We start from the raw sequence: 25,786 nt of genomic DNA, 5'->3' as shown, positions 1-25,786 counted from the left end.
GAGCGAGTATTGTCATCAATAGAAACATTAATACTGAACAATATCCTCATATCTAATGGTAGCAAACGAGATTATATTTATGTGTCTGAATTATCAGACTTTTGCTAACAGAATGTAAATGAATAGAAATACTTTGGTGTTGTATTCAATAAGAAACGTACTTTTATTTCTACAAGAAAATCTTTGTGTGAAAATGGTACAAAAGCCATGAATCTTGTGAAGACCTAGGTATTATAATTTGTCCATTAACTGCCCGTTCAAGTTATGAAGTTATTCGACGCTACAGTAACGCCAGTCTTAACCTACGGATCAGTAAAATGTGGATATTTGAAAACTGAAATATGATTGAAAATATCCACTTAAAGTTCAAAAGAAAAATAATATTATTATCTGTTAGGAAAATAACACCACAATTATATGACGTCACAATGACGGAAGTACCATCACTTGGAAGTAACCAAGTAACCAATTATAGAATGGTTTCCTACATTATGGTGATGTATTGACCCTGCGACAAAATTATAACAGCTCATTTACTAACTTTCGGATTACGAGTTAAACTGACGTTATAATAACCATGATTTGAGAACAATGTGCCCCAGGTAAAGTTTGAACTGGTCTCACTTTACCACATTCCACCGTGTCCTATCTCGTCAGTGGCCTGCTGGTAGAAGCCAGGTCCGGGATGGGCCAACCTTCTCTCACTGCACCTAGCCACCAGTCAGCAGTGTGTGTTTGTTGTTGCAGGATCCGTCAACAGGACGTCCCTGGAAGGATGTACAGAGGATACTGTTTCCTGGTGCTAGGCTGCCCTTTATTCTGTGGATGGGTGCCACGTACACCGACACTCGTTCCCAAGGTGACGGAGATCTTGTTTTGTGTTTTGTGGTGTTGGCTTGGGCAATGGGAGGAGGTGGAGTCGGTAAACTTCTTTGATAGGCATTTAGAAGTTAGAGTACTAACTAAGGATAAGAATTTATGGATAAATAACTTCTTTATTACAATTAAGAGCGGCGTTTCGGTGTAGGTTCTAACACCGTTATCAACCTACACCGAAATATCGCTCTTAATTGTTATAAAGGAGTTGTTTATCCTTAAATTCTTACCCTTACTTGGAGTCTGTAAAGTTAAAACAATTTTTTTTTAAAAGAGTTACATGTCTGGTTCCATTGTTTGATTGATGGTACTTGTGTGACACTGATTCACTACATGATACTTGTGTGACACTGGTTCACTAGATGGTACTAGTGTGACACTGATTCACTGGATGGTACTTGTGTGACACTGATTCACTAGATGGTACTTGTGTCACAATGATTCACTAGATGATACTTGTGTGACACTGATTCACTAGATGGTACTTGTGTGACACTGATTCACTAGATGGTACTTGTGTGACACTGATTCACTAGATGGTACTTGTGTCAAACTGATTCACTAGATGGTACTTCTGTGACACTGATTCAATAGATGGTATTTGTGTGACACTGATTCACTAGATGGTACTTTTGTGACACTGATTCACTAGATGGTACTTGTGTGACACTGATTCACTAGATGGTACTTGTGTGGCACTGATTCACTAGATGGTACTTTTGTGACACTGATTCACTAGATGGTACTTGTGTGACACTGATTCAATAGATGTTACTTGTGTGACACTGATCTACTAGATGGTACTTCTGTGAAACTGATTCACTACATGGTACTTGTGTGACACTGATTCCCTAGAAGGTACTTGTCTGACATTGATTAACTAGATGGTACTTGTGTGACACTGATTCACTAGATGGTACTTTTGTGACACTGATTCACTAGATGGTACTTGTGTGACACTGATTCACTAGATGGTACTTGTGTGACACTGATTCACTAGATGGTACGTTTGTGACACTGATTCACTAGATGGTACTTGTGTGACACTGATTCCATAGACGGTACTTGTGTGGAACTGATTTACTAGATGGTACTTGTGTGGCACTGATTCCCTAGATGGTACCTGTGTGGCACTGAATTACTAGATGGTACGTCTGTGACACTGATTCACTAGATGGTACTTGTGTGGCCCTGGTTTACTAGATGGTACTTGTTTGACACTGATTTACTAGATGGTACTTGTGTGACAATGATTCACTAGATGGTCCTTATGTGGCACTGATTCACTAGAAGGTACTTGTGTGGCACTAATTTACTAGATGGTACTTGTGTGACACTGATTCACTAGATGGTACTTGTGTGGCACTGATTCACTAGAAGGTACTTGTGTGGCACTGATTCACTAGATGGTACCTGTGTGACACTGATTTACTAGATGGTACTTGTGTGACACTGATTCACTAGATGGTACTTGTGTGGCACTGATTCACTAGATGGTACTTGTGTGGCACTGATTTACTAGATGGTACTTGTGTGGCACTGATTTACTAGATGGTACTTGTGTGGCACTGATTTACTAGACAGTTGTGTGGCACTGATTTACTAGACAGTTATGTGACACTGATTTACTAGATGGTACTTGTGTGACACTGATTCACTAGATGGTACTTGTGTGGCACTGATTCACTAGATGGTACTTGTCTGACACTGATTAACTAGATGGTACTTGTGTGACAATGATTCACTAGATGGTACCTGTGTGGCACTGAATTACTAGATGGTATGTCTGTGACACTGATTCACTAGATGGTACTTGTGTGGCCCTGATTTACTAGATGGTACTTGTTTGACACTGATTTACTAGATGGTACTTGAGTGACAATGATTCACTAGATGGTACTTGTGTGCCACTGATTCACTAGAAGGTACTTGTGTGACACTGATTCACTGGATGGTACTCGCGTGGCACTGATTTACTAGATGGTACTTGTGTGGCACTGATTCACTAGATGGTACCTGTGTGACACTGATTTACTAGATGGTACTTGTGTGACACTGATTCACTAGATGGTACTTGTGTGGCACTGATTCACTAGATGGTACTTGTGTGGCACTGATTTACTAGATGGTACTTGTTTGACACTGATTCACTAGATGGTACTTGTGTGAAACTGATTCACTAGATGGTACTTTTGTGAAACTGATTCACTAGATGGTACTTGTGTGACACTGAATCACTAGATGGTACTTGTGTGACACTGATTCACTAGATGGTACTTGTGTGACACTGATATACTAGATGGTACTTGTATGGCACTGATTTTCCAAGAAGGTACTTGTCTGACACTGATTCACTAGATGGTACTTGTGTGACACTGATTCAATAGATGGTACTTGTGTGACACTGATTCACTAGATGGTATTTTTGTGACACTGATTCACTAGATGGTACTTGTGTGACACTTATTCACTAGATGGTACTTGTGAGACACTGATTCACTAGACGGTACCTTTGTGACACTGATTCACTACATGGTACTTGTGTGGCACTGATTTACTAGATGGTACTTGTGTGACACTGATTCAATAGATGGTACTTGAGTGACACTGATTCACTAGATGGTACTTGAGTGACACTGATTCACTAGATGGTACTTTTGTGACACCGATTCACTAGATGATATTTTGTGACACTGATTCACTAGATGGTACTTGTGTGACACTCATTCACTAGATGGTACTTGAGTGACACTGATTCACTAGATGGTACTTGTGTGACACTGATTTACTAGATGGTACTTGTGTGGCACTGATTTACTAGACAGTTGTGTGGCACTGATTTACTAGACAGTTATGTGGCACTGATTTACTAGATGGTACTTGTGTGACACTGATTCACTAGATGACACTTGTGTGACACTGATTTACTAGATGGTACTTGTGTGGCTCTGATTTACTAGACAGTTGTGTTGCACTGATTTACTAGACAGTTATGTGACACTGATTTACTAGATGGTACTTGTGTGGCACTGATTTACTAGATGGTACTTGTCTGACACTGATTAACTAGATGGTACTTGTGTGACAATGATTCACTAGATGGTACCTGTGTGGCACTGAATTACTAGATAATATGTCTGTGACACTGATTCACTAGATGGTACTTCTGTGGCCCTGATTTACTAGATGGTACTTGTTTGACACTGATTTACTAGATGGTACTTGAGTTACAATGATTCACTAGATGGTACTTGTGTGCCACTGATTCACTAGAAGGTACTTGTGTGACACTGATTCACTGGATGGTACTCGCGTGGCACTGATTTACTAGATGGTGCTTGTTCGGCACTGATTTTCCTAGAAGGTACTTGTGTGACACTGATTCACTAGATGGTACTTGTGTGACACTGATTCAATAGATGGTACTTGTGTGACACTGATTCACTAGATGGTATTTTTGTGACACTGATTCACTAGATGATACTTGTGTGACACTGATTCACTAGATGGTACTTGTGAGACACTGATTCACTAGATGGAACTTTTGTGACACTGATTCACTAGATGGTACTTCTGTGGCACTGATTTACTAGATGGTATTTCTGTGACACTGATTCAATAGATGGTACTTGAGTGACACTGATTCACTAGACGGTACTTTTGTGACACCGATTCACTAGATGATATTTTGTGACACTGATTCACTAGATTGTACTTGTGTGACACTGATTCACTAGATGGTACTTGAGTGACACTGATTCACTAGATGGTACTTGTGTGACACTGATTCACTAGATGTTACCTGTCTGGCACTGAATTACTAGATGGTACGTCTGTGACACTGATTCACTAGATGGTACTTGTGTGGCTCTGATTTACTAGATGGTACTTGTTTGACACTGATTTAGTAGATGGTACTTGCGTGACAATGATTCACTAGATGGTACTTGTGTGGCCCTGATTCACTAGAAGGTACTTGTGTGGCACTAAATTACTAGATGGTACCTGTGTGACACTGATTTACTAGATGGTACTTGTGTGACACTGATTCACTAGATGGTACTTGTGTGGCACTGATTCACTAGATGGTACTTGTGTGGCACTGATTTACTAGATGGTACTTGTGTGGCACTGATTTACTAGATGGTACTTGTGTGGCCCTGATTCACTAGATGGTACTCGCGTGGCACTGATTTACTAGATAGTACTTGTGTGGCACTGATTCACTAGATGGTACCTGTGTGGCCCTGATTCACTAGATGGTACTCGCGTGGCACTGATTTACTAGATGGTACTTGTGTGGCACTGATTCACTAGATGGTACCTGTGTGACACTGATTTACTAGATGGTACTTGTGTGACACTGATTCACTAGATGGTACTTGTGTTGCACTGATTCACTAAATGGTACTTGTGTGGCACTGATTTACTAGATGGTACTTGTGTGGCACTGATTTACTAGACAGTTGTGTGGCACTGATTTACTAGACAGTTATGTGGCACTGATTTACTAGATGGTACTTGTTTGACACTGATTCACTAGATCGTACGTCTGTGACACTGATTTACTAGATGGTACTTGTGTGGCACTGATTTACTAGACAGTTGTGTGGCACTGATTTAATAGACAGTTATGTGACACTGATTTACTAGATGGTACTTGTGTGGCACTGATTTACTAGATGGTACTTGCCTGACACTTTTTAACTAGATGGTACTTGTGTGACACTGATTCACTAGATGGTACTTGTGTGACACTGATTAACTAGATGGTACTTGCGTGACACTGATTCCCTAGATGGTACCTGTGTGGCACTGATTCACTAGATGGTACGTCTGTGACACTGATTCACTAGATGGTGCTTGTGTGGCCCTGATTTACCAGATGGTACTTGTCTGACACTGATTTACTAGATGGTACTTGTGTGACAATGATTCACTAGATGGTACTTGTGTGGCACTGATTTACTAGATGGTACTTCTGTGACACTGATTCAATAGATGGTACTTGAGTGACACTGATTCACTAGATGGTACTTGAGTGACACTGATTCACTAGACGGTACTTTTGTGACACCGATTCACTAGATGATATTTTGTGACACTGATTCACTAGATTGTACTTGTGTGACACTGATTCACTAGATGGTACTTGAGTGACATTGATTCACTAGATGTTACTTTTGTGACACTGATTAACTAGATGGTACTTGTGTGACACTGATTCCCTAGATGGTACCTGTGTGGCACTGAATTACTAGATGGTACGTCTGTGACACTGATTCACTAGATGGTGCTTGTGTGGCCCTGATTTACCAGATGGTACTTGTTTGACACTGATTTACTAGATATTACTTGTGTGACAATGATTCACTAGATGGTACTTGTGTGGCACTGATTTACTAGATGGTACTTCTGTGACACTGATTCAATAGATGGTACTTGAGTGACACTGATTCACTAGATGGTACTTGAGTGACACTGATTCACTAGAGGGTACTTTTGTGACACCGATTCACTAGATGATATTTTGTGACACTGATTCACTAGATGGTACTTGTTTGACACTGATTTACTAGATGGTACTTGTGTGACAATGATTCACTAGATGGTACTTGTGTGGCACTGATTCACTAGAAGGTACTTGTGTGGCACTAATTTACTAGATGGTACTTGTGTGACACTGATTCACTAGATGGAACTTGTGTGGCACTGATTCACTAGAAGGTACTTGTGTGGCACTGATTCACTAGATGGTACTTGCGTGACACTGATTCCCTAGATGGTACCTGTGTGGCACTGATTCACTAGATGGTACGTCTGTGACACTGATTCACTAGATGGTGCTTGTGTGGCCCTTATTTACCAGATGGTACTTGTCTGACACTGATTTACTAGATGGTACTTGTGTGACAATGATTCACTAGATGGTACTTGTGTGGCACTGATTTACTAGATGGTACTTCTGTGACACTGATTCAATAGATGGTACTTGAGTGACATTGATTCACTAGATGGTACTTGAGTGACACTGATTCACTAGACGGTACTTTTGTGACACCGATTCACTAGATGATATTTTGTGACACTGATTCACTAGATTGTACTTGTGTGACACTGATTCACTAGATGGTACTTGAGTGACATTGATTCACTAGATGTTACTTTTGTGACACTGATTCACTAGATGGTACTTGTGTGACACTGATTCCCTAGATGGTACCTGTGTGGCACTGAATTACTAGATGGTACGTCTGTGACACTGATTCACTAGATGGTGCTTGTGTGGCCCTGATTTACCAGATGGTACTTGTTTGACACTGATTTACTAGATATTACTTGTGTGACAATGATTCACTAGATGGTACTTGTGTGGCACTGATTTACTAGATGGTACTTCTGTGACACTGATTCAATAGATGGTACTTGAGTGACACTGATTCACTAGATGGTACTTGAGTGACACTGATTCACTAGAGGGTACTTTTGTGACACCGATTCACTAGATGATATTTTGTGACACTGATTCACTAGATGGTACTTGTTTGACACTGATTTACTAGATTGTACTTGTGTGACAATGATTCACTAGATGGTACTTGTGTGGCACTGATTCACTAGAAGGTACTTGTGTGGCACTAATTTACTAGATGGTACTTGTGTGACACTGATTCACTAGATGGAACTTGTGTGGCACTGATTCACTAGAAGGTACTTGTGTGGCACTGATTCACTAGATGGCACTCTCGTGGCACTGATTTACTAGATGGTACTTGTGTGGCACTGATTCACTAGATGGTACTTGTGTGACACTGATTTACTAGATGGTACTTGTGTGACACTGATTCACTAAATGGTACTTGTGTGGCACTGATTCACTAGATGGTACTTGTGTGGCACTGATTTACTAGATGGTACTTGTGTGGCACTGATTTACTAGATGGTACTTGTGTGGCACTGATTTACTAGACAGTTGTGTGGCACTGATTTACTAGACAGTTATGTGACACTGATTCACTAGATGGTACTTGTGTGACACTGATTCACTAGATGGTACTTGTGTGACACTGATTAACTAGCTGGTACTTGTGTGACACTGATTCCCTAGATGGTACCTGCGTGGCACTGAATTACTAGATGGTACGTCTGTGACACTGATTCACTAGATGGTACTTGTGTGGCCCTGATTTACTAGATGGTACTTGTGTGACAATGATTCACTAGATGGTACTTGTGTGGCACTGATTCACTAGATGGTACTTGTGTGGCACTGATTCACTAGATGGTACTCGCGTGGCACTGATTTACTAGATGGTACTTGTGTGGCACTGATTCACTAGATGGTACCTGTGTGACACTGATTTACTAGATGGTACTTGTGTGACACTGAATCACTAGATGGTACTTGTGTGGCACTGATTCACTAGATGGTACTTGTGTGGCACTGATTTACTAGATGGTACTTGTGTGGCACTGATTTACTAGATGGTACTTGTGTGGCACTGATTTACTAGATGGTACTTGTGTGGCACTGATTTACTAGACAGTTGTGTGGCACTGATTTACTAGACAGTTGTGTGGCACTGATTTACTAGACAGTTGTGTGACACTGATTTATGGACCTAAGTCGTGTGATGCTGATTCACTAGATGGTACTTGTGTGGCACTGATTTACTAGACGGAAGTCGTGTGACGCTGATTCACAATACAATTGTGTGACAGTGATTCACTAGACAGTTGTGTGACACTGATTAACTGGAAATTTTTGTGACACTGATTCACTAGACGGAAGTTGTGTGACGCTGATTCACAATACAGTTTTGTGACACTGATTCACTAGACAGTTGCGTGACACTGATTCACTGGACAGTTGTGTGACACTGATTCACTGGACAGTCGTTTGACGCTGATTCACAATACAGTTGTGTTACACTGATTCACTGGACGGTTGTGTGACACTGATTCACTAGACGGTTGTGTGACACTGATTCACTGGACGGTAATTGTTTGACACAATTTGAAACGACAGCAATACATTTTCCTAAGTTTGTAGCGAACTTCCTGCTCCCTCAGGCAGCCAGCCGTATGCCGCTTGATAGGAAACAGCTGTCCAGAGATTCCTGTGTTACAACACACACGACCTCCGGGGCATGCCGGGAAATGTGATCACCTTATTTTCTGCATAGAGTGACGCCTGGTGTCTGAAATGATATGTTACAGAAAAAAGGGTTAAATAATCTTAATAAAATATAATAAATAGGAGCCCAGAGATTATCTTCATTTTCAGAAAGTGCAATAATCTAGACTTGCCCCCTACAAATGGCTTACTTTGACTTATCAGATGTATTTGTTTTAGGGTCTGTATGATAGATAATGTTTTGTTACAGTGGAAATGCGTTAAAGGTTTTTATTATGTTAGCTGGTTGCAAGGTCATTTAATCTGATACGAGGTTGTCGAAGGCATGCCCACTAGTCTGTATAATGATAACATGTAGCAAAACTCTTAAAAAGCGCTATTTTCTAGTCGTCCTCAGGATACCTTAACTATAATTGGGCTGTTTGGCTACAGGACTACTGCCAATTTCACTGTAAAATGCGTGGTGTTATGCAACAGTTTGGGGGCTACTTTTGTTTTTGCAAGTACATGCGAACACTTTTCTAATTGAAAAGCCTATATGTGGCCAATACTCACCAAATTTCAACAACGAAATTTGGTATCTGCTTAGGCCAGTGACATATGATCCAGTTTTGGCATAATAGTAAACTTGGCGCTTGTTTTTACCATGCTCTGTTTTTTTCTCAAAATGCATTTTGGGCTCAGTAAATATTATCTGAAATTGTCACGGTGGAAGCTGAAGTTTGGCATGATTGTTTTTCTTTATGATGACATCAAATTTGTCCAAATCTTAAGCATTTAAATGTTGTATGAAGACCTATGCAGAAAAGTTTGAAATATCAATGCACCTTTTGTTAATCGTCTTTGTTGTCGCTAATTGCGTTAACCGAACGATTTAAAAAAGAGAGGGCTGAATCACTGCATTAAGTGGTCTGTTATCTGTTGTAGCGGTGGAGAGCTCACCGACAAGAGTGGACACAGTCATGCGTGACACCCTAGACAGTTCAGGTAGGACGTGACGGGAAGACATAGTTACAACTTCGCGGCGCACACACTAAGTTGTAGCAGGATCACTATGGCAACACTGGGTTTTAGGCGTCCCGCGTTAGGTTTTATAAAATTCCATGTTCCCCGAGTGATCCTGCTACAGCGAATTCATCTTATGGACATGTTTTAATGTGACAATGTAAAAGCATTAACACAAAGTCAAAACTGATAGAAAACAGCTGTTCCATTGACATAGCACACTTGGGTATAAGGGGTTTATTCTGCCTCTGAGAAATCCACGTGCAGCCTGTATTGCTCGTGGCGGGGTATAAGAGATTTATTCCACCGCTGAGATTTTTTTACCTCCGAGGCGGATCTCATCATTCTGACATGAAGGTATGAGGAATTCATTTTCACGGAGACTTGTCATTTAGCAGCAGCACTCGCGTGTTTCCTTGAAGCACGTCTAACGATCGTCGCTCCCTGTTGTAATGTCAAATGAATGTCAGCTGAATAGTGTATAGATTTATGCGTGTAAACACGTTCAATATTTTCATTGATGTTTTATTTTATTTTTTTAAATTACATATGCGTAATGTACAACAGAAACTCTACAGATATCTTAGTTATGATTTTTCACCCATGTCAAGTGAACTGTTAAAATGTTAAAGAATATTTGACATCTGTACTTTTTTTGGTTACTAAAAGGATGTGTTTTAATGCCCCAAATATGTATTGTACCCTTATGGAAAGAGAGGGTCACGGTATTACTGCTACCTCTTCTATTGATGGTTTGTGCTCCCTCGTGTTTGTTGATGATGTCTCAGCAATGTCCGACACATGTTCACATCTGCAGAGGAAGATAACTGTACTAGAAATGTTTTGTAAACGTACTGGCATGAAAGGAAATTTGAATATAACTAAGATGATTATGTTTAGAATGGTGGTCCCTTAAGGTCAGATGGAAAATGGTTTTATGACGGTACACGTGTAGAAAAACAGCTTTATAACAACACCTGGGGCTTGTGGTCACCTCTAAGTTAGTCTGGGGCAGGTCAGGCCTGGCTTTTTTATCACCAAGCAAATAAGGCAGTATGTTCAGTAAATAATTACCAAAGAAAACTCAGTAACATCAGTTGTCTAGATCTGAAAAGGTATTTGATTGTAGGACAACACATATTCTATGTTATATTTCTGAAATATGTCATATATGAGGGGTACCACATGTTGTTAAACTATTGAATCTGTACTTAGTAATTTTTGTAAATATAGTTTAAAGGTTGGTAAATCTATTATCAATCAATCGAACACGGTTCTTGTGGAATGTGGACGACGCTTTGCAGTAGGTATATATTACAAAGGCAACTAAGTATTGGAGCAGAATATCGCATCTAGGAAACAATAGGCTACCAAAACAATGTTATATTATGTTGAAATATTTGTATCATGTAGGCCGTGATACATGGGCATCACACATAAGAAACATTCTGTTTACATTTGGGCGTGGCTTTGCCTGGATTAGTCAGGAAATAGGAAACCAGGCAGACTTCATTGCACGTTTTAAGCAAAGATTTCATGAGCATGAGCTTTATTGAGCACTTTCCGTTATCACGAGTGTTTTACTATAACAAGTTTAAATAACTTTTAAACATTGAAAAGTGTTTAGGCATAGGTGATCTTCCTCAATATTTTAGAACATCCTATTCTAGAATTAGATGTTGTAGTTTCAAGCTTGCTGTTGAGACCGGCAGATATGAAAATATAATTGATGATGAAAGAAACTTTATGTCCTTCCAGCTTAAATGTTACTTTGCTGTAGAAGATGAATTTTCTATATATGAGAAACAAGTTCATTTTAAAATATATTTGTAAATATCTTGCACATACCAGTTATATTTCTATCATGCAGAGTAAGAGCATTGATGTTATCAGAATTGTCAGTCTATTCCTATATCATGCAAATATAAAAAGAAACACCTAATTGTAAATATGATATTAAATGCACAGGCATGGTCATGCTATTGTACGTATTTTGGGCCGGAGGCCTTCTACTGAATAAAAGTGTCTGTCTGTGACAATTATGACATCCCAACAAGGGTCTAAGACGTCGCATCCTGCTGTGCAGGTCGGCGGCACACAGCGATCATTAATGGCTGTCCGTCACGTTAGTCTTTCCTCCCACCTCAAGCTGAAACGCTGGAATACTATTGAAATCGTGTTATATTGAACAGCGTATTATAGTATGTGAAATAAGTATGTTCCATTTTCAGTATTAATAGATGATTCCGTTGCCATGGATACCTTATCAAAACTGAAGATCTTCTGTTGGATAACAACAAAGGAAACAGAAGTCAACAAGAAAATCCCGGCAGTGAACGAGACTTGGGCGAAACGTTGCGATCACAGAATGTTTGTCATGACAACCAATAAACCTAATACTGGAATGGACATATCAAACCTGAATATCAAAGATGGCCGCCAGCACTTGACGGAAAAGTCGATAGCGTCTTTAAAGCATATTTACAAACATCATGTAGACAAGTATGACTGGTTTCTGAAAGCGGACGACGATACGTTCGTCGTGATGGAGAACTTGAAGTTTGTGTTGTCGCACTATGACCCGACTGAGGGGGTGTATGTGGGTCACCTGTTCAAGAAATACACCAAGTGGGGGTACATGAGCGGAGGCGCTGGCTACGTGATCAGCAGACAGGCTCTACGACTTCTGGTGGAACAAGGGTACAATAAAAACGTATGTTCCCTGTTTGTAACCAAACACTTGATATCCATCAGGATGGTGGTGCTTGAAATCTCTTTAATGCATGTTTGTTTTCAGTTTCTTTTTCGGGGGTTAAAACGCTATATGTCCTGGCTTTTATTATATTAAAAAATATAGTCCTCGTCAATTTCCACGTCCCGTGGGTTCCCTAAACAGACCGACACCTTCGAAGATTGTTGTCAAAATACCCAATTGTCCAGCTTTATCTATGAACATATTGAAAAAACCCCAATTAGGACATCACTCGAAAATTTAACGATATATATAACTTTCCAAATCGGGGCAAGGTACTTAGTGTCATCGCCTTTTATCATTTTTTAGAAATAACATGCTTGTTTTGCAAAAATAATAAGAAACGAAATTGTGAATACCACCCACGAACAAACACATCTCAAATCCACTCCACAAACATACAACAAACACTAACAGAACAGCACAACATCCAGCTTATTCACACCACACCATTCAGCCACCACACCATGTCACACCCACGTAACACCAGACCATTTAGCCACCACACCATGTCACACCCATGCAACACCAGACCATCCAGTCAACACACCATGCCACACCCACAGAACACCACAATATCCAGTCAACACACCTCCCAGCCATCTCACCATGTCACACCCATGCAACAACACACCATCCAGTAAACACACCATCCAGTCAACACAACACCCAGCCACCTCACCATGTCACACCAACGCAACACCTCACCACCCAGCCACCTCACCAATGTCACAAACACGCAACACCAGACCATTTAGACGCCACACCATGTCACACCCACGAAACACCACACCATCCAGTCAACACACCATGCCACACCAACGCAACACCACACCATCCAGTCAACTCACCATCCAGTCAACACAACATGCCACACCCACGTCATACCACACCATCCAGTCAACACACCATGCCACACCCACGCAACACCAGACCATCCAGTCAACACAACATGCCAAACCCACGTCATACCACACCATCCAGTCAACACACCATGCCACACCCACGCAAAACCACACTATCCAGTTAACACACCATCCAGTCAACACACCACACAGCAACCTCACCATGTCACACCCACACAACACGACACCATTCAGTTAGCTCACCATGCCACACCCACGCAACACCACACTATCCAGTCAACACACCACCCAGCCACCTCACCATGTCACACCCATGCAACACCACACCATCCAGTCAACACACAAACCAGTCAACACAACACCCAGCCACCTCACCTTGTCACACCCACGCAACACCAGAACATCCAGTAAACTCACCATGCCACACCCATGCAACACCACAATATCCAGTCAACACACCATCCAGTCAACACAACACCCAGCCACCTCACCATTTCACACCCTCGCGACACCAGACCATTCAGCCACACCACCATGTCACACCCACGCAACACCACACCAGCCAGCCACCACACCATGTCACACCCACGTAGCACCACACCATCCAGCCACCACACAATACCATACCCATGCAACACCACTACATCCAGTCACCACACCATGCCACACCCATGCAACACCACAGCATCCAGCCACCACACCATGCCATGCCGAAACAACACCACACCATCCAGTCAAAACACCATGGCACACCTACGCATCACCAAACCATGCAGCCACCACACCATGTCACACCCACACAACACCACACCATCCAGCCACCTCACCATGTCACAACCATGCAACACCACACCACCCAGCCATCTCACCATGCCACACCTACGCAACACCAGACCATCCAGTCAACACACCATGTCCCACCCACGTCATACCACACCATCCAGTCAACCCGCCATGCCACACCCACGCAACACCACACTATCCAGTCAATACACCATCCAGTCAACACAACACCCAGCCACCTCACCATGTCACACCCACGGAACACCACACCATCCAGTCAACTCACCATGCCACACCCACGCAACACAACACCATCCAGTGAACACACCATCCAGTCAACACAACACCCAGCCACCTCACCATGTCACACCGTTGCGGAACCAAACCATTCAGCCACCACACCATGCCACAACCACGCAACACCAAACCATCCAGCCAACACAAAATGTCACATCCATGCAACATCACACCATCCAGCCACCACACCATGCCATACCCACGCAACACCAAACCATCCAGCCACCTCACCATATCACACCCACGCAACACCAGACCATTCAGTCGCCACACCATGTCACACCCACGAAACACAACACCATCCAGTCACCTCACCATCCAGTCAACACACCATGCCGTACCCACGAAACATCACACGATCCAGTTAACACACCATGCCACACCAACGCAACACCAGACCATCCAGTCAACACAACATGCCACACCTAGGCAACATCAGACCATCCAGTCAACACACCATGTCACACCCACGTCATACCACACAATCCAGTCAATACACCATCCAGTAAACACACCACCAAGCCACCTCACCATGTCACACCCTCGCGACACCAGACCATTCAGCCACCACACCATGTCACACCCACGCAACACCACACCATCCAGCCACCACACCATGTCACACCCACGTAACACAACACCGTCCAGCCACCGCACCATGCCATACCCACGCAACACCACACCATCCAGTCACCACACCATACCACAACCACGCAACACCACGCTATCCAGTCAAAAGACCACCCAGCCAACTCACCATGTTACACCCATGCTAACCCACACCATCCAGTCAACACACCATCCAGTCAACACAACACCCAGCCACCACACCATGTCACACCCACGCAACACCACACCATTTAGTCAACACCCCATGCCACACCCATGCAACACCACACCATCCAGTCAACACACCATCCAGTCAACACACCACCCAGCAACCTCACCATGTCACACCCTCGCGACACCAGACCATTCAGCCACCACAAGTTGTCACACCCACGCAACACCACACCATCCAGCCACCACACCATGTCAAACCCACGTAACACCACACCATCCAGCCACCACACCATGCCATACCCACGCAACATCACACCATCCAGCCACCACACCATGCAATGCCCACGCTTCACCACACCATCCGGTCAACACACGATGCAACACCTACGCATCATCACACTATCCAGTTAACACACCATGCCACACCCACGAAACACCACATATCCAGTCAACACAACATGCCACACCTGCGCAACACCAGACCATCCAGTCAACACTGCATGTCATACCCACGTTATACCACACCATCCAGTTAACACACCATGCCACACCCACGAAACACCACATATCCAGTCAGCTCACCATGCCACACCCACGCAACACCACATACCCAGTCAACACACCACCCAGCCACCTCACCATGTCACACCCATGCAACACCACACCATCCAGTAAACACACCATCCAGTCAACACAACACCCAGCCACCTCACCATGTCACATCCTCGCGACACCAGACCTTTCAGCCGCCACACCATGTCACACCCACGAAACACAACACCATCCAGTCACCTCACAATTCAGCCACCACACCATGCCACACCCACGCAACACCAAACCATCCAGCCAACACAACATGTCACACCCACGCAACAACAAACCATCCAGCCACCTCACCATGTCACACCCATGCAACACCACACCATCCAGTAAACACACCATCCAGTCAACACAACACCCAGCCACCTCACCATGTCACATCCTCGCGACACCAGACCTTTCAGCCGCCACACCATGTCACACCCACGAAACACAACACCATCCAGTCACCTCACAATTCAGCCACCACACCATGCCACACCCACGCAACACCAAACCATCCAGCCAACACAACATGTCACACCCACGCAACAACAAACCATCCAGCCACCTCACCATGTCACACCCACGCAACACCAGACCATTCAGCCGCCACACCTTGTCACACCCGCGAAACACAACACCATCCAGTCACCTCACCATCCAGTCAACACACCATGCCACACCCACGAAACACCACACGATCCAGTTAACACACCATGCCACACCAACGCAACACCAGACCATCCAGTCAACACAACATGAAACACCTAGGCAACATCAGACCATCCAGTCAACACACCATGTCACACCCACGTCATACCACACCATCCAGTCAATACACCATGCAGTAAACACACCACCAAGCCACCTCACCATGTCACACCCTCGCGACACCAGACCATTCAGCCACCACACCATGCCACACCCACGCAAAACCAAACCATCCAGTCAACACACCATGTCACACCCACGTCATACCACACCATCCAGTCAATACACCATGCAGTAAACACACCACCAAGCCACCTCACCATGTCACACCCTCGCGACACCAGACCATTCAGCCACCACACCATGTCACACCCACGCAACACCACACTATCCACTCAAAAGACCATCCAGCCAACTCACCATGTTACACCCATGCTAACCCACACCATCCAGTCAACACACCATCCAGCCACCACACCATGTCACACCCACGTAACACCACACCGTCCAGACACCGCACCATGCCATACCCAGGCAACACCACACCATCCAGTCACCACACCATACCACAACCACGCAACACCACACTATCCAGTCAAAAGACCTCCCAGCCAACTCACCATGTTACACCCATGCTAACCCACACCATCCAGTCAACACACCATCCAGTCAACACAACACCCAGCCACCACACCATGTCACACCCACGCAACACCACACCATCCAGTCAACTCCCCATGCCACACCCATGCAACACCACACCATCCAGTCAACACACCATCCAGTCAACACACCACCAAGCCACCTCACCATGTCACACCCTCGCGACACCAGACCATTCAGCCACCACACGATGTCACACCCACGCAACACCACACCATCCAGCCACCACACCATGCCATACCCACGCAACTCCACGCCATCCAGTCACCACACCATACCACACCCACGCAACATCACACCATCCAGCCACCACACCATGCAATGCCCACGCTTCACCACACCATCCGGTCAACACACGATGCAACACCTACGCATCATCACACTATCCAGTTAACACACCATGCCACACCCACGAAACACCACATATCCAGTCAACACAACATGCCACACCTGCGCAACACCAGACCATCCAGTCAACACTGCATGTCATACCCACGTTATACCACACCATCCAGTTAACACACCATGCCACACCCACGAAACACCACATATCCAGTCAGCTCACCATGCCACACCCACGCAACACCACATATCCAGTCAACACACCACCCAGCCAACTCACCATGTCACACCCATGCAACACCACACCATCCAGTAAACACACCATCCAGTCAACACAACACCCAGCCACCACACCATGTCACACCCACGGAACACCACACCATCCAGCCACCACACCATGCCATGCCCACGCAACACAACACCATCCAGCCACCACACCATGCCACACCCACGCAACACCAGACCATTCAGGCACCACACCATGCCACACCCACGCAACACCACACCATCAGGCACCACACCATGTCACACCCTTGCGACACCAGACCATCCAGCCACCACACCTTGTCACACCCACGCAACACCTATCTACACCACATTACAAAACAAAACACACAACTACAAGAATTAAATGGCAAGGTTTAACACGCGTGTGTTGACCAGGGGGCCCAGATAGTGTTTATCAGCTGTTATCAACGTTATCAACGCTGACATGGATAGCCTGACTCTCAGTAAACACCCTAGACACAGCTAGACTGGATTCAGTTCCCCAGTCATCACCTCGCCGCCATTTGTTTACTTGTTTCTTTGCCGCCGCAGCAATAGACAACCTGCGCAAAATCCAGCCTGGCAATAGAAACCATGGGTTAACGTTGATAGCATGATCAACATGAAGGTACATAATCAGAAATCACAAAGCCTGACCACCCGATGCCTAATTTAGACGACTTTTTCAACAAGCATGAGGTACGTGGGGCCTCATTCTGAGGCGGAGTCCCCACAGGGTGTGTCGATACAAATAGCCGTTGTTTTGTCGAATAATCGAGAATCGGTATACTCTGGCTTTGACAGCCTTAGCGTTAGATTAACAGTGGTTGGCGATCTCATGGTATATTTCAAAGAGGGTAGTTCAATAGACGGTGGTCATATTGAGAGTTAACTGTGACGTCGCTGAATATACCAATAGACGGTGGTCATATTGAAAGTTAACTGTGACGTCGCTGATTATACTACTAGGCGGTGGTCATACTGAGAGTTAACTGTGACGTCGCTGATTATGCCACTAGACGGTGGTCATACTGAGAGTTAACTGTGACGTCGCTGATTATACCAATAGACGGTGGTCATACTGAGAGTTGACTGTGACGTCGCTGATTATACTACAAGACGGTGGTCATACTGAGAGTTAACTGTGACGTCGCTGATTATACCAATAGACGGTGGTTATACTGAGAGTTAACTGTGACGTCGCTGATTATACTACTAGAGGGTGGTCATACTGAGAGTTAACTGTGACGTCGCTGATTATACTACTAGACGGTGGTCATACTGAGAGTTAACTGTGACGTCGCTGATTATACTACTAGAGGGTGGTCATACTGAGAGTTAACTGTGACGTCGCTGATTATACTACTAGACGGTGGTCATACTGAGAGTTAACTGTGACGTCGCTGATTATACTACTAGACGGTGGTCATACTGTGAGTAAACTGTGATGTCGCTGATTATACTACTAGACGGTGGTCATACTGAGAGTTAACTGTGACGTCGCTGATTATACCAATAGACGGTGGTCATACTGAGAGTTAACTGTGACGTCGCTGATTATACCAATAGACGGTGGTCATACTGAGAGTTAACTGTGACGTCGCTGATTATACCAATAGACGGTGGTTATACTGAGAGTTAACTGTGACGTCGCTGATTATACCAATAGACGGTGGTCATACTGAGAGTTAACTGTGACGTCGCTGATTATACCAATAGACGGCGGTCATATTGAGAGTTAACTGTGACGTCGCTGATTATACTACCGTGGCAATTAACGCTGGTCATCAAACTTCCACATTACCGTGGAATTGAACCCCTAGAATATTGGCAGTGCTACCTCCCGCTTCTCCCGTCGTGGAACTAATCTAAACACTGTCTCGCTCTACTTGCAGGGCAAGGAATGTTGCAGCCAGCTGACAATAAGTTTTCACTACGTGGATCCTAAGCAAATGAGGACGCTGGAGTTTCCGTTATATAGGATTAGTGTCTAGGGGAGAAAATCCGAACCACGACTTTTTCACAACTTCTTCCAAATAGGTGTCGTGCCGTCACTACCCCCGCCGACTACGACTACTCGCAAACCAGGTGCAGAAAAACAAACTAGTAAACATGCCAAAAAAGTTGCAAAACAAGGGTGAATGGACATCAAGTGCCTGTTCTTTTTGGAATGACGAATACCAGTTTACCGGTCGACAATGTTCCATATCTGGTGCTGGAAGTCTCATTAGTTCCGTGTGGGAAACTGGAATAATGTCTCTATGGTAACAGAGTAATCATTCTCCTGCATTCATGTTCGGGACACGGATGGCCACTTCATTGAAGGAGTCGCATTCGGAGTCCCACAGGCGTGGCAGAAACCTACGCTCGTGGGTTCGAATGCCAGAGTCGCCCTGTTTGTTTCTAGGTGTGCCAGCACTATACCGGTGCTCGTGGGTTCGAATGCCAGACTCGCCCTGTTTGTTTCTAGGTGTGCCAGCACTATACAGGTGCTCGTGGGTTCGAATGCCAGATTCGCCCTGTTTGTTTCTAGGGGTGCCAGCACTATACCGCTGCTCGTGGTTTTCACCAGCGCGGTAAACATCTAAGACGTTCCTCCTGTGACAGACGCTCCGTGGTGTAACTTGAGTACTGTCAAAGCGGGATAAAGCCAAAGTCACTCGCTCATTAATTAGAGCGTGTGATTAATCACAAAACATGGAACTGAATAAGCTCCGTCCAGGTATATATTCAGCAGTAAAACTTTGTCGCGAATAGCTGCACCAGTACTCATGCGGCGTTAAAGAATTGTGTGAGTGAGTGAGTAAGTTAGATTTAACGCCGCTTTTAGCAATGTTCCAGCAATATCACGGCGGCGTACACCAGAAATGGCTTCACACATTGTACCCATGTCGGGAATCCAACCCGGGTCTTCGGCGTGGCGAGCGAACGCTTTAACCACTAGGCTACCCGACCGCCCGTTAAACAATTGTCGCTTATATCTACCCAGTAGCCAACATGTGTGAACTTGCAAAGAACACGCCAGCAGCGTTCAACAACAGGAGCCTGTTTGACCAAATCACATATAGCATCCATCACAGAGTACTAAACAAACAACATCACGATAATTGATCTGCAGGTAACCTCTCAAATGTCAGGCAAGGTAAGATTGAATGCACTAGTAAGTGTTACCCGTTGTCCACTACAGATAACAGAGAACCAAACTGAGGTACATGAATGGTATGTTTATTATATATTTATATTGATGACAAATTTAAGCAAAGTATGGTATATTTGAATATTGTGACAGACTGGTGATAGTTCCAACAAGATATCACTCTATATGAATCACAGTTCGTGTGATTGCTCATCATACGAGATATTCTTGCTCAAGTCTGCTTTAGCCAATGTCCATCTGCATCCTAATATCCAAGAGGGGTCTTCTGCCCAGTGCACAACTTCTCCTTCAGACGCAGCACATACACCCCCTCAGTCTAATGGACACCTTCTGCCTGGGTGGGGAAGGAACTCCATAGTCTGTCTGGGTCAGCTTACCACCACCTGACACCTCTATCTCTTGTATCAGTTCCAAACAGTCAACATTTTCCTCTTGTCCTCTTGATACGTCCCCTGTGTGTGGTCTGGCCTCCGGTTCGATTCTTGGAGCACGTGAACCCCTCAGGCAAGATGTGGGGCTCCTTTCTGCGACTCAATAAATTCGTCCGACTTTCATTTCATGTTATATTCCACATGTGGGATTGTTAATATTGTGAATGTGTTCTTCTTAGTAACATTTAATAAATTTGATAAGATGCTAAATAAACTCTTAGGTCAAACGATTTTATTAAAATACACTGAGTCTCACAACTATATCATCAGAAAACAACTACATGCAACCGGGGGACACGGGTGGCCCAGTCGTGTAAGGCGCCGCGATTCGCTGTGCAGAGTTGCGTCCCTTGGGCACGCCAGAAACCTGTGATTGTGGGTTCGAATCCCGGTTCACCCCGATTATGTTTCTAGGTTTGTCAGCACCATACCCGTGCTCGTGGGTTTCACCGAAGTGGTAAACGTCTGTGACCTGCATCACTTCGGGCTTTCCTCCCACATTAAGCTGACACGCCGTGATATAACACCTTTTAAAGGCGGCGTTAAACCCAACTCACTCACTCACATGCAACCGGGAACAGATCAAATACCACCTTTTAACACAGTCATAATCTGGTTCATCTGTCTCACCCACATGAGCTCACAGTTGGGAGATGCTCGTTAATTAAGTAGGTAAGGCTAGGCAGTGATACTAGTCGCACCTTACCTACTTGGCTCACAACTTCGAGTGGTCAGTGCAGTTGATCCTATATTCATTTTCAGGTGGAATTAGCGTTTCGTTGAAAGTTCATCTACACTGTGTTGTTCATCGATGAACATGTTTCAGGCACCATGTCGAAGAAGTTTTACTACCACTTCAGTCACTGTATTCCGCGACGTGAAGTTCAGTGTAACGTTAGTTTGTTGTTTTACGCCGCACTCAGAAATATTCCAGCTATATGACGGCGGTCTATAAATAATCGTGTCTGGACCAGACAATCTAGTGATTGATATCATGAGTATCGATCCTCGCAATGTGGGATCGATGTCAAACATCAACCAAAGCAGCGAGCCTGGCCACCCGACCCCGTCAGTTGCCTCTTACGACAAACATGGGTGCTGAAGGATTATTCTGAAACGGATCTTCGCGGATGGAATTGTATATGAAGACGAGAACTTTTCCCCCGAGATTCTAGCTCTTACTTTGGCACCAGATTGTCTGGTCCAGACTCGATTATTTACAGATTTACAGTGCGGGGTTTAACAACAAACAAACAAACAAACAAATCACTTTGGCCAGTTCTAAATTATCAAACATTAATATGTGAAATAACATCTGAATGTGGGATGGTCGGGAAGCCTAGTGGTTAAAGCGTTCGCTCGTCACGTCAAAGACCCAGGTTCGATTCTCGACATGGGTACAATGTGTGAAGCCCATTTCTGGAGTCCCCCTGTCGTGATATTGCTAGAATATTACTGAAAGCGGCGTAAAACCATACTCACTAATTCATCATCTAAATGGTTAAAAATGATACGCTTTGCCTTTTACATTCAATAGAGCAACAGCTGAGCGCGTGTTTTATCACGAGAGAGTCGTGTTGCACGTGCGGAATTGAGTAGGTTCCAATTGTGTCCTGTGCTCGCATGCTTTTTCGTGAATTGTATTCGAGCGACCGTTTTCGTTTACCAAAATATGTACATAGATATTCATCTTTTTAAATTTGTTCACCATGATGTTCAGAATGTCATTCTCGCTTATATTAAAGCGTGTGGCAGTTTTGATACTTTATAAAATATCCAGGTACTTCGCAAACCTTTATTATGGGCAAGGTGTAAATGGGCCTGGTTGCCCGAACACCTATAAAATATTTTACTAATCAATCAATCAAATCAATCTTTTTAAAGTATTTTAAAGTGTAAAAGATGGTTTATAATTTGAATAAAGCACTTTTCCTCGAGTTTTTCTCTATGAAATTCAAAACTCACAAACTAGGAATAGGATGCGGGGTATAAATCTCATAATATATTCTATTTATTTTTAAAATCAAAACTATATATCAAAGCTCGTGATAGTGTTTTTTTCTCTCCGAGAAGTAAAATATGTTTGACCATCAAACAAACCATGCAACGACTCCTTCCTTATTTAATGTGCAGTAACTTGCTTGTACAAATGTACCACGTGTCTTATATAACTACGTGAAGCTCGAGCATATTTTGGACGACGCGAGTTCGTGCCTTTGCACTGAAAAGGGACCGTCTCAGTATGTTTTGATTATAAACATTTGCCCTGGGAGAGAATGTGTCTTAAAAGTAGACTTTGTATACCGCCCCGTTGTTATGAAAAAGCATTGACGAGTTTTCAACACGTGAAGAACGAGAAAAGCATGAATTTATCGCCTTGTCTTGTGGTATAAATGTGAAAACGAGGTCAAATGTCTTTAGTAGGCTCGGAAAACCTAACTTAGCAAGGGAATACCTTTCTTGTATGATGGCGTCTTGGGAAGGAATTGCACGTGAGTTAACTGGAGACGTACAACTAAAAATCCTTCAGACACACGCCATGAGATGTTCTTACCTGGTGTTGGCAGGCTTAAGGATATCAATGTCCTGGGTCACTGCAAGTTGTCTGTTGGACGTAATTCTTGTTTGGTTGTGACAAGTAGATCAAATAGATTAGGGGCGGCCAGTACTGCTTTGCAGATGTGCGTCGGCGGGGGTGCGGGGGGTTATGGTAGCGGGGGTGCGGTGGGGGTATGATAGGGTGTGTGTCACGCAGGTTGTTGTATTTTTTTGGTTTTCTCTCGTTGTGAAACTGGAATGGACAGATTCAGTACTTGGGAGCAATTTTTCCTGTCCGCTGCGACCGTTTTCTCAGTAGGGCACGCGAAGTAGGGTCGTACGAGCAAGCTAGCCATTAGCTAGTCTTCTTTAGTGCGGCAGTAAGTGAAGGTTTCTGCAACTGGTGACAATGTGCGCTGGGCGGAGTCTGCTCGAGGTGCGGGTTAAATGGCACAACTAGGATTTAGAGACTGCGTTGGGTAGGGCGAGCATGACGAAGGAGCGACATTGGATGAACCAATTGACTTCACACTTTTGCTAAATTCTTATTGTCATTGGCTAGCTGGTCCTTCAAATTTAAAATTTGGGGCGACTGCGAGGCACCAGTGCGGCAGATGGTACTCCCCGACCCCCTGATTATTTATTTTACTCCCATTGACTGGAGATTTTGGACCGCTTTTTGTTTAATTAAGGCTCCTGTAAAAACCTTGATTCACTGCTTTGTGTTGATGGCTTAGCCATCATGACTAGAGGGGGGGTCCCGGGCGCAGGAATAGGGTAGGTTATGTAAGGCCGTGCCGGGCTGGTTAGCATAGACTTAGGGCCGGGCAGTGTCGAGGCAGGAGACCTTCTATAAATTCCTCCCATCGAAATCGGCTGTGCGTGCCTCAACGTGGCATGGGGGTGAACATCCCTCGGGGTGGCTAAAGTAGCACAACGTCCTGGCTGAAACGTGACTGAACCTTGCATTTAAATATGTTAATGTAAACAGAGACCATATAGTAAATTTTATGGTCTCTGATGTAAATGTCTAAACTAAGCAATGCCATTTAATTATTGATGTATATTATATTATAATAGTGATATATACTTGAATATATTGCAGTTTATGATGTTGGTAACAATCGTTTGATTTCTGTGATTGCATGTTTTCTTTGTTCAATGCATGGCTTGGGTTTGTTCTTTGCACGTGTTAAATAATGAGTTTCCTTTCAGCAAGTGTATTTAGCATAACGATAGAAGCATGTTTTTCTTTTTTTCATCACAGAATCATCGGAAGAGGGGTGCTGTTTTTATTTGTTTCAGTCAATTTCTCGTCCATTACTTGGATTTGTTCTTTTTGTATATATTTTTATTAATATATGATGTACCCTGTGTGTGAGCCTATGTACCCCGAGTCGTCAGGTCTGATGTACCCTGTGTGAGCGTATGTACCCCAAGTCGTGAGGTGTGATGTACCCTGTGTGTGAGCGTATGTACCCCAAGTCGTCAGGTGTGATGTACCCTGTGTGTGAGCGTATGTACCCCGAGCCGTCAGGTGTTATGTACCCTGTGTGAGCGTATGTACCCCGAGTCGTCAGGTGTGATGTACCCTGT

The 25,786-nt window shown here is 44.0% G+C and overlaps 1 pseudogene; it reads left to right on the top strand.

The window, feature by feature from the left end:
- Positions 1-685: 685 nt before the first annotated feature.
- Positions 686-20,058, top strand: LOC139460229 (glycoprotein-N-acetylgalactosamine 3-beta-galactosyltransferase 1-like; annotated as a pseudogene).
- Positions 20,059-25,786: the final 5,728 nt, after the last annotated feature.

This window comes from Haliotis cracherodii, unplaced genomic scaffold (genome assembly GCF_022045235.1).
Source record: "Haliotis cracherodii isolate W230 unplaced genomic scaffold, xgHalCrac1.p SCAF_14, whole genome shotgun sequence".
Lineage (NCBI taxonomy): Eukaryota > Metazoa > Mollusca > Gastropoda > Lepetellida > Haliotidae > Haliotis > Haliotis cracherodii.
Note: the sequence above shows the minus strand (reverse complement) of the source record. Positions and strands in the feature narration are given on the sequence as shown.